Source organism: Stegodyphus dumicola, chromosome 1 (assembly GCF_044657685.1).
Source record: "Stegodyphus dumicola isolate Sdum_Otavi_A_Nest chromosome 1, ASM4465768v1".
In the NCBI taxonomy this organism is placed as follows: domain Eukaryota; kingdom Metazoa; phylum Arthropoda; class Arachnida; order Araneae; family Eresidae; genus Stegodyphus; species Stegodyphus dumicola.
Window position 1 is genome coordinate 137,105,778 of NC_140768.1, and position 15,440 is coordinate 137,121,217.

Sequence of the window (15,440 nt, forward strand, 5' to 3'; positions counted from 1 at the left end):
TTAAAAAAATTGTCGTTTAAACTGGCCTTGATGCTTTTTAAAATGCATGTTGGCACTGTGCTCCGAAATTAGGGCTATGTTTTGAATGATTAGAGAATTAAAAATTAAATATTTCAATTAGAGCAATAAACATTACTACAATTATAACAAGAATCATAGTCTGATCTAATTATAAATGTATTTATCGGCCTAGTATCTTAAAAGTTGGGTGAAGTGAACTCTTATTTTCTTATCTATTGTAAGAGCACTATAGCAAGAAATATAAAGTTTTATTTTAGTTGTTTTTAATGTTATAGCAAAACACTACTTCATTTAATTTTTGGATAATGTTCTAAAGAACACTTTAAATTATAGGCAAAAAATAAATATTGGATAATTAAATTCTGCCCAAGCTTACAAGATGCTGCTGCTGATATGTTAGACATGGTTTGTTTATTGTTTCAGTTTTTTATAATACTGGGCCTAATTTAATTACCTGCATATTTATTTATTGCCTATCCTTACTTACAGTTCATGCTTGCTGCCTTTGGCACAACCTCACTGTGTGGTTTGTTTTTTGTACTTTTATTTATTTTGTATACTTTTTTTTTATTACTTTATATATTTACAGGATCATTTTGAGGAATCTCAATTTGAGTCACTATGCAAAGATAGAAAAAAACTAAGAAAAACTGCAGTACCAACACTCTTTAGCATTCCAAATCCACCACCTTCTGTAACTGACAAGAGGATAAGAGAAGTAAGATGTCCTAAGCCAAATACTGAAGTGGTAAATTATTTAATATTCTCCAAAAAAATTGTTGAAAAAATCATTGTTATTACAAATATATTAATTCATCCAACCATTGTTTAAAAAAATAATCACAGCATAACATGTTTACTATTTCTTTTTGAATTTAGGAAACTCTACCTGCTTCAAATGAAGAGTTGTTAAAAAAAATAGAATTCCTTGAGTAACAGCTTCAAGAAAAAGATGCAAAATTGACATCATTTTTGTCCGATGAGCAAGTAGGAGCCCTTGCTGTGCAGTCAAAAAGGAACTGGTCAGAAAAGTCCATTATAAAAGGACTGAAGATGCGATTTGCTTTGGGCAAACATGGATATAATTACCTCAGAAGTACTGGATATCCAGCACCATCGTACAGTACCTTGAACAGGAGGATTAGGGAAATAAAAATAAATTTCGGCATTTTAGAAAATTTGTTTTTTTTTCCTCAAGACAAAAGTTCATTGATTGGATGCTCTTGATAGGAACTGCTGCCTTTTAGTTGACGAAATGGAAATAGCTTCATATCAAGATTTTGATACATCGTCTAAGTCATTCATTGGAAATGTTACGTTAGGAAAACCTGCAGTTGCTAAGCATTACACTATTGTAATGCTTAGAGGCCTTAAAACATCATGGAAACAGATTGTTGCCAATGAATTAACAGGGCCTTCAACATCAGGTTCTGACATGAAAGATCTAATTCATAGAACTGTAGTAGCAGCTACAGAAATAGGTTTAACTGTAAGAGCCTCTGTTTCATATATGGGAAGCAATAACAGAGCAATGTGGTCGTCATTGGATGTATCTGTCTCTAGGACAGATAGGAAGACAAATTACAATATTGGAGGACCTGATGTTTTCATTCACAGTATTGCAGATGTACCACATCTCATTAAAAACATGAGAAATGCATTTCTTTCAAGTAGTATTGCAGGTGTACCACATCTCATTAAAAACATGAGAAATGCATTTCTTTCAAGTATTATAATATTACCAGAGGAATTTCGCCGGCAGCATGCTTTGCCATCGAGGATAGTATCTTCAGTGTATGTGAAACGACTCTGGTCAAGTGAGATAGAATCAGATGCTGCCCTGAGATCTCTACATCACTTGAACAGAGTTCATCTCTTCCCAACACACTTTTCCTCGATGAATGTGGCATCTGCTGTGCAATTGTTTTCTGTAAAAACAGCTGCTGCTATTGAAAAAGCAGTTATTTTACACCAAGTTGCCTTACCCGCGCCAAAGGTACACCATCAAGCATGCGCAGTAAGCGAAATTCGCTTAACTCTGTTCAACTCAATGTGCGGTCTGCCATTACGCTTCCCCCTGTCTAAAATTTCGCCATAGATTGCGCCAAAGGAGTTTCATTTTCCCGCCAAAAAATACGGAGGTTCGATTTCGAAAAAGGCTATCTCAAGGTTCTTTAATATACTAAGGTTAGGCCAGGAACGGAAAAAGCGTGCCATTGGTTGCTGGTAGTGACGTCACCCGGGAGACAAGACGCATCGGCCGACGCGTCTGCTACATGATTTTGGTAATGGAAAAAATGTAAACTAAAGCAAAATGATCATTTTATATGTGGTAGATACACCGGAAATACCGGGTATATACTTTCCGATTAAGTATTTTGTTAAAGAAAATGTTTATTTTATGCACAGAATTCGTACGAATGCTGAAAATAATTGTAAACATTAAATTCTTTTCGTAAAGGAAAGCATTAGAAAATGAAAAACGATATTTAAGTTAATTAAGGGAAATAAATATTGCAAAACAAGGTATTTTTGAATATTTTTTCGTAGTATTCTTTGCACTAAATAAATCTTGTTGAACAGAACACATGATGGCATAAGTGCTAAGACGTAAAAACATAATCAAAAAGTATTATTCTGTTTATTTTCATTGCTCATGCACTTTTTTTTAATACAAATGAACTTTGACATTCCATGAGAAATATATGATCGTGATTTTCAGTTTAAATTACATATCTCAAGCAAAAATATACATAAAAAGATTTGACTTAACAAATTCATATTTAAATACCATAAAATTCTACAAATTTCTTAATATCCGTCATTATACTTTTAAATAGTATACTTATCACATTCTTTTTAAAGTGAAAAGTCACTTCATACTGATTCACTTCAGATTTTAGCAGAAGTGCATATATTTTCAGTATAATCTAAAAGTACTCTTATAATCCTTTACACTCCCAAGATTTCTATATAACATTTATCCTGACGTGATTATTTGCTTTAGTAAATAATCTTCGATATTGGCATCCTATTCTTCCTTCCATACATTAAAAATAGAACAATAAAAATACATTTTCTTACACATATACGCACAATAATAATAATAATAAACTTGCCCTACATCTTAGTTTCGGCCCACCAGCGGCCGAGCGGTAAAGTCGCTGAACACTGGTAGTTCGGTCCGAATCCCGCGAACGGGCTGGCTGCATGGGCGTTTTCGTGGTTTTCCTCATGTGTAACGTGTATACGAGCCAGTTTCCCTGAGAAAGTCCTCCACAAAGGCATAACACCTATTACGCAGATAGCCCTAGTGTGCTTTGCCATAATTAAATACACCACCACATCTTAATTTAAATTCAGACTGTACACAAATTAAATATTTTTAATTACTAATGTATTTTTATAAGGTTGTTTCTTAAAATACTTTTGTTATACTCGAAATATGTGTTCAATATTGAATTATTTTTCTTTCTCTTATAATTAAAAACAAGTTATATGGAATTAAAATTAAAACTTATGCAGCAGTTAAATAACACTGAACAGAATATCTTACTTACTCTTTCGCTATTTTTATTCTAGCATTATACACAGATTTGTTTTCCTTCAGGTTCAAGCATGTGTAAGTTATATCAATTAAATTACATCACACATACCTGTATGCATCAGTTAAATAACACTGAAAGAAATATGTCACTCACTCATTCGATGTTTGCATCATAGCGAGGTCGAGAAATTGTTCTTTCCTCACGGTGATGCATGTATCAGTTTACTTAGTTCGCAAAGCTTAACCCAGACTGAAGTTGGATACGCGAATTTATTAACTAATCATTCAGGTACTCAGTATTGGTAAACATGACATGAGTTTAAATATCTCACTACGATGTAAGTCTCATACACAAAATGAAGATTATGATAAAAAATGATTTAAAATGAAAAATTTTTCAATTTAAATGTAAAATAGCAGTAAAATGAAAAATAAATGTAAAATTACATCACAGTTATGTATGAAAACTACATAAATTCATTAAAGAATAGTTATTTTATCTGGTTGTAAAGAGTGTTTTCCGCCAAAAAACGTATTAACGTGTATAATTCTGACACAACGCTATAGCACAATTTGCCACTTCCGCCTAGGTATAATAGCAAATTAACAACACAAATCAAATCAAACTGTTGATGCAACGAAAGTAAACAAACGCCAAGAACTAACGATGTCACCCACATGACGTCATGCGTATGTGGCATAACTTTCTCCCTGCACTGCGCATCGCTCTTGGGCCCCCCCTGGGCTATCTGTGAAATCTTCCAGGAGTAATTGAAGGGAAGATTATCTCAACACATTTTATTGAAAAAGGCAGTACGTTTACTTAATTTCTTCTGTTTATGGTAAATTTATGCATTTGCTTTCAATTTCTTTTTATTGATGTTCGCAATAGTTTTCGACCTAAGGTTGATAAAGAATAAATCTGTACACTGTTTTTCGTCAACAATTGTAGCTGTTTTCTGATAGTTGTAAATCTAGGTAGATGAATTTTGTTTTATGTAAGCTCATTTAATTTTTAAATACACACTTTATTGTGTCAATATATCTGTTGATGTATGCTTGGGTCTTTTGATGTATGCTCAGTGATTATGAACCTAAATTGGTTAATTTAGATAAATTTCAGATGTTTAATATTTTAATTTAAGGATGTGTTTGATAAAATTTATGAATGAGGATTACATCTGCAAATTATTGGATTTAAGTTGCATTTAGATCAGTAATTATTTATAATCAAACTATTTTATTTTTATATATGAAAAATTGTCTTTAATTTTTTATATTAGAAGTATTAAAATTGTGAAATTATACATTTTGGGATAAATTTATCCATTAAAAATATATATCTGATTTTGAATTCATTGGCCCTCTAAAAGAATTAAGTGTACAAATAATTTACTATTAGATTTAAAGTCCATGCACTGTATATATAATATATATATATACTAAAATATATTTTTTATCTTTGTTGCTTTTTTTTATTACTTTAATGGGCACGTTATGAAAATAGTGTATAGGGAGATTAAATATGAAATACCTTATTAATATTTTTAGAAATTTCCTGATCTCTCTTTTTTAAATGTATTTTTTGAATTTGTTCATTCTTAGAATTTTTTTTTTTTACATATTTAATAGATATTTTATGAGTCATGAATATTATGTTTGTGTGCAGGGCTTTAAGTTTTGATAGTTTTTATTTCATTTTTCAATTTAATGTGTTGAATACCAGTTATAAATAGAGATTTATGTCTCCTGTTGTCTTAAATTATAGTTTTGCATTTATGGACTTGTAACTTCTGTTTTTTGTTAACATGTTTTGTCATTTCTACCTGTTTTACTTTAGGTATGGCTCCTCATACATGCCAGTTCTGTGAAAAGGCATTTTCATCAAAATCAAATTTAGGAAGACATTTAAGGAGTATTCATCATGTAAGTTATGTTGTTTAGATTCTAAAAACATTATATGTTTGTTTGTTTTACAAATATAAATTTTCCATTTAACCCTTTAACTATGGTGGTCATATATAAGCAATTTATCTAGTCTGCCGCACATTCCAGCAATCATATATAAACGTTTACAGTTTTAAACCGGTTGTGTGACATTTTGTCATTAATAAGTGATTATAAAACAACAATAATTTATTATTCATATTTATAAATACCAATTTGACTAAAAAAAGGGCTAATTATAACATAATATATAACTAATTATATGATCGTAACCAAAAAATCATCAATTTTGTTTTGCTTTCTGATTATTTTTAATAAATAATACAATGTAAACATTCTATCTCTTTGCATTTTTGCATCATCAGCAATATAAAAAATGGAATCCTGTCAGGGCATCCAGTGGTTTATGTCCATCAACATCTCACATAAGTATGGCTGGGCTCTGTCCAATAATACATTTTGTAACAGTTCTAGAGTTCTTCCGTATCAAACACAACGTTGGCTGCATTCTGCCAAAACACAGACTCGTCCAAAACTTAAGTTATTACTTGCTGTGACATGAAAGGTCGTGTGAAAGTCGTTTCTCCGGAGAGAGAATTTATATGCTCAAAGAAAAGTCTCAATCCTTCAACCTTATTTTGAGAATAATTTGATCCGAATGGCACGTGCGGGCTTGCGCTCAGGGTCACGGATGAGGCCGTTGAACTATAATAAGGTTGCTGCTCTGAGATTTATGTGCATTTTTATTCTTTTGAAATAAGTTTGGTTGGTTTATATCCATCGGCACCTTGTGTAAGTGGGGCTGGGCTATGTAAACCCCAATAGTAAATTTTCAAGATTTTGTATGTTCTAACAAGGTTGCTGCATCAAGATTGTGTGTGTGTTTTTGTTCTTCAGGAATAGTGGTTTTATATAACTATCATGGATCAACCATCAACGTCTGCAAACAAACAGGTAAGATTTGCAGTTAAAGATAATAATGACAAAGATAGCAATGGTACTAGTACTACTGGAAGCTTATTATCTAACAATTTTGAAAGTGGCGAGGAAAATATAGGAAATAGCAACATAGACGAAAAATGTAATCGAATCTAGTGATAGTAGTGACCAGGATAATGTAAGTTTTCATTGAAGATACTGTGACGAATTTCAACCGGAAACATATAAATTTGACAGTGTAGGTGTGGGAGTTAGTGATATGTTTGATGTGGCTGATGATGCTGAGGAATACGATTATTTCACGAATCACCGAAGTCCCGACGAGTCCGGATTAACGACTTTTGACTGTAATACTAAAGCTGTGCCCTGTGCTTTACTTCGCTAATGCATTCTCATTAGATTTACATTTTAATTGCCAAAATTAAAAGTATTTAAAAGGTAGCTGTTGTCATTGATGATAGATTAATTGACTTGTCAAGGGAAACAAACCAAGTCTTCAGTACATAAACAATATATTTTTTATTCTGGGGGGTGAACATTGTTATTAATGGTGATATAATCAAATAAATAACAAAGAATCTGCAAGTGAAACATATTTTACCATTTCTTTGAATTTAGATATTTTTCCGAATATTCCAAGCATTTAAAAGAAATATATTTCACAATATTTTACATATTTTGTAACTGTGAATGTATTCGTAGTTCCGGAAGTTCTGAATATTTGCAGAAACACATATTTCTATCTATGATTTAGCTGGCTTAGTAAGTTAAGAAATAAATTTTTCTTTAATATTAACAAATGATTTTATATTAATAAGAAATTGGTACATTTGTAATTCCCCCCAAAAATTCTTTAAGACTGGCAAATACGTACATAAATTTGATTCCCCCCCAGTATGTGTGACGAGTACGTTCCATTAGACTTAGTGATTATTTTGTAACAGCTCTACTTATTGCCAAAATTGGATCTTTATGCATATATATATATATATAATGCATACTGTGGAAATTATTTTGATTAATTGATAGATGGCGCTAGCGTTGCGTGTTAACGCGATGCGACGTGCCTTCTGAATTTCCATAGACTCTCCACCTGCAGTTCGATAGATGGATGTCTGATGGTTCGCACACTATTTGATTAGGAACTCTTCGGTTCCTATTTGATTTCGATTTTCGATTATGAAAGCATATACATTTATTTGTCAACTGAACCACCATGTTTGATCTATGATCTGTAAATATTGTACATATTAAAAGTTACATTTAAAAAGTGATTGATGTCGATTTATAGATCTTAGAATAGTTTGAAACAGCTGGTGCATTAGGCCGTCAGGAATTGGATTTAGCACGTTGCAAGTGTGCGAAGTCTGCAAAAAAGGTAAGGCTAAACTTTCTGATTTGTAGAGTAACTATGGCGGAAGAGTCTGTTGTTAAATTAAAATCGAAACGCAAAGTTATCAGGACCACCATGTCCAAGGTTCTAAAAAAAATCGAATCGGAGTTGAATAAAGAAGAAATTGATACGTGTACATTAGAAGAAAATTTAGATCAATTAATCATGAAATCAAAAGCTCTGAGTGAGTTAGATGTTCAGATAGAGCGTGACTGGAAATCAGAGGCAGAAGAGTTTGAAGCAGAAATTCTATCTTGTATCGAATACGAAGAGAAAATTCAGTTATGGCAATTCAGAGCAAATAAAAAATTGAAAGAATTGAATAAAGTAACAAATTCGGATAATGAAAACTCTCTTAACGAAACTAATTCTAAAATCGAAAGCAATAAATGTACGTGTCTGCCAAAATTAACCATCGCTAAATTCTATGGAGATTACACCCAGTGGACAAGTTTTTGGAACTCTTTGAAGGTAGCAATCCATGATAATGAATCTTTAACAAAGATTGAAAAATTTAATTATTTAAAATCGTACTTATGCGGCAACGCCGCAAACGCGATAGAAGGCTTTTGCATTTCGGAACCAAATTACGATGAAGTTGTCGAAATACTTAAAAACAGGTTTGGCAGAAAAGATATAATTATAAACTCACACATGCAAAAACTCCTGAATCTTACCCCAGTAACAAAATCCAGTGACACTGTAAAACTTCGCAAACTTTGTGACACTATCTAAACTCAAATACGCAGCTTGAAATCATTAGAAGTCACACCGGATAAATACAGTTATATGTTGATTCCAGCCATAATGAAAACTCTGCCGTCTGATATAACCTTAGAATTCAATCGTAAAACGGATTCGTCATCCTTTTTTAATGTTGACGAATTATTGCACTTTGTTCGTTTAGAATTGGAAAGTCGCGAGAGAAGCCATCTTTTGCTCTCCACTCATAAATCAGAAAGCACTTCCTGTGTTTATAAAGAGAAGGGTGGGAAGGGGAGTATCGTTCATTCCACTTACCAGCTCTTGGCGCCGGTTAAAGAAAACAAAAATACTAATTGCTGTCTGTTTTGTAATACATCCAAACATGTTACTGAAGACTGTGAATCACTGACAGTTGATGAGAAGAGAAATTTATTACGTAAACATTCCCGTTGTTACCTTTGCCTGAAATTAAACCACCGCCTAAAGCAGTGTCGAAGCGATCTCGTCTGCTCCAAGTGCAAAGGTCGACATAACCGTTCAATATGCTTTCGCGCTGAGAAAGAACGAAATGAAAAAAATAAAAGTATAGAAGATTCGCATGTTCTTTCAGCATTCTCACGCAGCAAAATTAAAACTATTTCACTTCAAACTTGTTGCGTAACACTTCGAACAACTACGCAGTCGGTTTTAATTAGAGCTCTACTGGATTCAGGTAGTATGCGTTCCTTCCTAAGAAAAGAAATCGCGGATAAATTGAAGCTTCCTGTTATTCGAACAGAGACTCTTTCGGTATTTACGTTTGGAAATAAAACACCCATTAGAAAAACATTTGACGTTGTTAAGATAAAATTACAGAACAAGGAAACACCGAATTTGAAAATCGAAATTGAAGCTCTCGTGACTGAACAAATTTCAAGTTCTGATTTACCACCTCCTAATCTGGATAGACACATTTTAGGCAAACAGTTAGAAGGTTTACAACTCGCAGACTCTTGGGATTGCAAAGAAAAAATTACTCTTGTGATAGGAGCTGATCATTATTATGATGTAGTAACTGGAAAACTTAAGCGTTTAAACAAACATTTAGTAGCTGCTGAAACGTTATTCGGTTGGTCTCTGCTAGGTTACACTAAAGGTACAACACACACGTCCACAGCCTTTAATATCTTAGTTGAGGAAGATATAATATCTGATCAGATAAAGAAATTTTGGGAGCTTGAAAGTTTAGGTATAAAACCTGAAAATGAATTATCCGACCTATTAGACAATACCATAATGGAAAATTTCGAAACGGAAATTTTATACAGAAATTCTCGTTACAAGGTTAGGCTGCCATGGAAGTCTGATAGAAAATATGAGTTACATGACAATAAAGCGATTGCGCTAAAACGATTTGAGAAACTTGTAAAGCAATTTCAGAATAACCCTGAACTCTTTTATTCGTATCAAACAGTTCTACAAGATTATTTACAACAAAACATCATTGAACCAGTTCCAGACATTGTTGATAGTGAATCTCAAATCACATTTTATTTGCCTCACAGAGAAATCGTTCGTAGTGATCGAACTACTAGTAAACTACGTATCGTATTCGACGCGTCTTCACATGGACCTGGTGAAATCTCGTTAAATGACTGCTTGCATATTGGTCCAAATTTGTATCCTGACATTCTTGAACTTCTGTTGGCCTTCAGGCTTCATCCTGTAGCATTTACAAGTGACATAAAGCAGGCTTTTCTTCAGATAGAAGTAGATGAGAAGGACAGAGATGTAACGCGTTTTCTGTTTACTAAAAACCCATTTGATGATCCACAAAATTTTATAACTTATCGGTTCACACGTGTGTTATTTGGCGTAAATAGCAGCAGTCCATTTTTACTGGCTGCAACCATTAAACACCATTTGAAACAATATGAGAAAACCTACCCTGCCACTTGCGAATTTCTAAATGATCAGATTTATGTAGATGACATCATTGGAGGACACCAAAACGTTGAACTTGCTTTCAATACCAGTTTAGAATGCGTCAGCATTTTTAGAGATGCTAGTATGATTCTACATAAATGGCACACCAATTCTCAAGAACTGCGCGAATTATGGATTAAAGAAGGCACTGAATCCGAGGAATCTCCTCATGTTTCGGAAGCTAGAAATCCTCCATTGAAAGTGTTAGGAGTCGCTTGGGACAACCAAAGTGACATAAATTACTTTGATGTAAAAAATTTGATAACATTTCTATCAAAACAAGTTAATACTAATCGTTTTCTCCTACAAGCAATAGGACGAATTTTTGATCCTATAGGTCTATTATCACCGTTTGTACTTAGAGTCAAAATCTTATTGCAGCAAATTTGGACACTTGCTTTAGATTGGGATGATGAACTACCAGAAAATTTATGTTCTGTATGGAAAACATGGTGCAAAGAAGTTTCCAATTTGTGCGAAATCGGTATTCCACGATATTATTTTTCTGCAATCGGTAATAGTGATGTGGAACGAATTGAACTGCATTGTTTTTCTGACGCTAGTAAAAAGGCGTATGGTACAGTAGCGTATCTGCGTATAATTTCTAGCAATGAACAAATATTTATGGTTTTTGTTGCTTCAAAGACTAGAGTAGCGCCGTTAAAACCACTCACCTTACCTAGGTTGGAACTAATGGGAGCTCTTTTATCAGCCAAATTAGGCACTAGCATCACTAAAATTTTGAAGTTACAACTTTTTTGTTTTTTCTGGACTGATTCGAAAATCACACTTTTCTGGATAAAAGACTGTGCAAAGAAATTTAAGCTTTTCGTTAAAAATCGTATTCAGGAAATACAAAATTTAACATCCCCAGAAAATTGGCATTATTGCCCCGGTAAATGTAATCCCGCTGATTTGGCTTCGAGAGGAGCTAAACTTCCAGATTTGAAAAACAATCCTATCTGGTTTCAAGGACCAGAATGGCTTAGAATGTCGTCTGAGTTGTGGCCTTGACAGAATGAAGAGAAACCTGTCACTGAAGAAGAATTAGAATACCGCAAAAATATTAATGATATTTATGAATTTGTATGCACGGCAGTTGAAGAAAGGGTAATAGACATCTCAAAATATAGTAATTTAAGAAAATTGTTGAGAATAACTGGTTGGATGAAACGATTCATTGGTAAAATTAGGAAAACAAACCATTTGACAGGTCCATTAACGACTGAAGAAATAGTAGATGCCGAAAATTATTGGATTCGATCTGAACAAGAACGTTTTTATTCCAAAGAAATCGAGTCTCTGAAGAGAGCGAATAAAGTCGAAAAGAAATCATCCTTATATCTTTTTAACCCATTTTTAGACCAGAACGGGATACTTAGAGCGGGTGGAAGATTAGAACATTCTAGTTTGTCACATGATGAAAAACATCCGGCAATTCCGGTCAAGAGACTCCTGGCTAACAAATTTGATAGTAGAAAGTGCACATGTTAAAATGATGCATGGAGGAGTAGCAACGATCTTAGCTGAAATTCGAAGTCGCTTTTGGATTCCAAAAGGACGTCAGTTTATCAAGAAAATAATAAACAAGTGTCTTATTTGTAAAAGATATTCATTGAAGTCTGCTGACCAGACCACTTCTCAACTTCCAGAAGACAGAATCAATGAGACACCACCATTCTACGTATCTGGCATAGATTTTGCTGGACTGATTTACGTAAAAAACATCGAAGGAAGTCAAAAAGCCTATGTAACATTATTTACATGCGCTATCACTAGAGCCATACATCTGGAACTTGTACCGAATCTCTCTACAGATTCTTTCTTGATGGCATTCAAAAGATTCACATCTAGGAGAGGCAATTGTCGAGTAATTTATTCGGACAACGCAAAAACTTTTAAAAAGGGAAAAAAAGAACTCGAATATTTCTCTAAACTATTGTCGAATGAGAAATTCCAAGATTTTCTGTCGAATGAAAGAATCAGTTGGAAGTTTATAATAGAACGAGGGGCTTGGTGGGGAGGCTTCTACGAGAGATTAGTAAAATCAGTGAAAGAGTGCTTACGAAAAATTCTCGGTAAAGCTTTACTAACGTTTGAAGAACTGTCAACAGTTTTAGCACAAGTGGAAGCTGTTTTGAATTCTCGTCCTTTGACATATGTGTACAATGACCACAAGGAACCATTGCCACTGAAGCCAGTCAATTTTTTGATCTTTGGAAACAAAGATTCTACATTACCTATCAACTTTAATTCCATTGTTAAAGATGGCTCTACCAAGTTCTCTCTGACTAAAAGAAAGATTTATCAAGATTTAATGGTTAGGCAATTGTGGACTAAATGGAAAAAACAATATTTGATGGATCTTTGGACTGCTCATCAATTAAAAAATCCTAACGTTTATGATGATCTAAAAGTTGATGATCTTGTATTAATTGAAGGCAACAATAAGTGCAAACTTTTGTGGAATTGTGGTAGAGTGATAAACATTTTTCGTGGTCGTGACAACAAAGTTCGTTCTTGTGAACTAAAAACTGCTGATGGAACAATAATAAAACGACCAGTTTAATTATTATATCCTTTGGAACTTTAAAAACATTTTTTTTATTGTTTAATAATATGAATAAGATTGAATATGTTTTTTATGCAATTGTTTATTTTACTAGTTTAATTTCATATGCTTAGATTAAGAATAGTTTAGATTTACTAAAGTAGTGTCAAATTGTATTTGATGATAACATACCTTTTCTCTTAATTTTTAGAATTTAGTATAGTGATTATAATTTGAATATATTTTCTATTCATTTAATATACTTATCAATTGTTTTATAATTATATGTTAAAATACTTATTGGTATAAATTTGATTGCTGTTAGGTTGATGTGAACTCTTGACAGAGTTCAGGTGGGGAGTGTGTGGAAATTATTTTGATTAATTGATAGATGGCGCTAGCGTTGCGTGTTAACGCGATGCGACGTGCCTTCTGAATTTCCATAGACTCTCCACCGGCAGTTCGATAGATGGATGTCTGATGGTTCGCACACTATTTGATTAGGAACTCTTCGGTTCCTATTTGATTTCGATTTTCGATTATGAAAGCATATACATTTATTTGTCAACTGAACCACCATGTTTGATCTATGATCTGTAAATATTGTACATATTAAAAGTTACATTTAAAAAGTGATTGATGTCGATTTATAGATCTTAGAATATTTTGAAACACATACAACATACATGCAAAGTTATGATAGCTGTTAATATATCATAATTGACTAGACATTACGAATACTGTTTCTCTTTCAAGACAACTTCTGTATTTATTTAGAATTTCCATGAATTTCGGTCTTGACGAGTCTTTGACTCGAGGGTCTTTACTCCTACATTATTTCCCCTACTGGGGCAGTCTTGGTACGCATAAATTTTCCTTAAAAAAAGAGCATGTTAACATCTTTAAGAACAGGAGGAAGGCGAGTGTGTCACCATCTATTGATGGTGGAAGTAATAAGCGTCTTGGAGTTTAATAAGCAGGACAAACGTAGTAGAGGTTACCGCAATTGTGAGGATGAAAGTGAAATTGTTGCATAAGAGAAAATGAGTATATCAAGTGTGGTGAACGTAGCGAAGTGGTGAGGAGAGTAATATTATCCATATGGTCACTGGAGGTGAAATTAAAATTGTTTGCAGGTCACGTGGTGCGATATATACAAGTCCTTTGCGGTTTAAGGTTCTGCTGAGGATCGAACCCTGAATGCTATGAGTAGCGAAGTAGTGAGGGGTGACCGCTCGGCTATGAAGCTCTTATTTATTTAGAAAAAATTCTACTGATAAAATACTACACACAGAAATATTTTTAAAATGGTGTTTAAGAATACTGTTGATTTTTCAGAGACACAGTAACAATTTAACTGGTTATAACCTTAACAGAGCAGAGATGTCAAACAGAAAAAGAAATGCTCAAATGCCAAATTAAAATATTTGATCATAAAACAAATGTAATTACAGTTAACTTATTTTCGAACTTGAAGATTGATTATCAAGTATAAGTTAATGTTTAATAAAAGAATTTCATGAAAACAAATTAAATTGGAAGTACAATGGAAATAGTAGATTTTATTTTACCAAAATAGCTTAGTACAATGATTTTGTCAATGTATTCGTTATGTTTATTTATGGGAAATTAACAGAATGTAACCTATGTTATGAATATAAAGGTAATTTTTATTTTTAACTCTTGCTAATTAAATATAAAACATTTACAAAAGTTTGAATATTTGGTGTAAAATTTGATTTTTCATTATTAAGATTAAATGCCCTTTCCACCGATTAGTTTTCTTGATTTAATAAATCTCCTTTTGGTCTTTCTTACACCTTATACGAGTTTCACCCACTTTGGTAATGTATACTGTGTGAGAACTCTGGAAAACTTAAGCGACTTCTCGTTATGTTTTGGAAATTACAACAGAGGTTTGAAATATGTGTTAAAAAACCCTTTTATAGACTCAAACAAATTAACAGAGTGCACAGCATGTTCATACAGAATCAGCCAGCATTTATGGCGTAAATCAAAAGTAACGAAATTAATTCAACTAAGTAAATTTTAGTTAGTCCGAAGGCTACACAGAAAGAAACTGCACAAATTATCTCAGACTTAATATTGTAGTATGATATTCAAATAGATTCTCCCATCTAAAACCTCTTCCTTTCAATACTACTGCTTTCTACCTCATTCGAATACACTCAAAATTAGCATTCTGGCAGGAAAATGGAAAGAAAGAAAGAAAAGCTAATTATCATAAAATAGCTGGTTAATAAAAATGAATGAGAACTCTACAACCTCAATTCACTATTTTAATTTAGCCATTTTCATTTTAATGCAGCCTTTATATCGAAGTATGCATTTGTTTTGGTGTCAATAAACTT

The 15,440-nt window shown here is 33.0% G+C and overlaps 1 long non-coding RNA gene across 1 annotated transcript in view; it reads left to right on the top strand.

Moving 5' to 3' along the window:
- Positions 1 to 4,250: 4,250 nt before the first annotated feature.
- The window catches only part of LOC118182967 (uncharacterized), a 29,894-nt gene continuing 18,704 nt past the window's right edge, over positions 4,251 to 15,440 (top strand). Inside the window, exons 1-2 of the long non-coding RNA XR_015042316.1 lie at positions 4,251 to 4,410; positions 5,409 to 5,494. This is a non-coding gene — a long non-coding RNA (uncharacterized LOC118182967). The remainder of the gene's footprint in view (positions 4,411 to 5,408; positions 5,495 to 15,440) is intronic.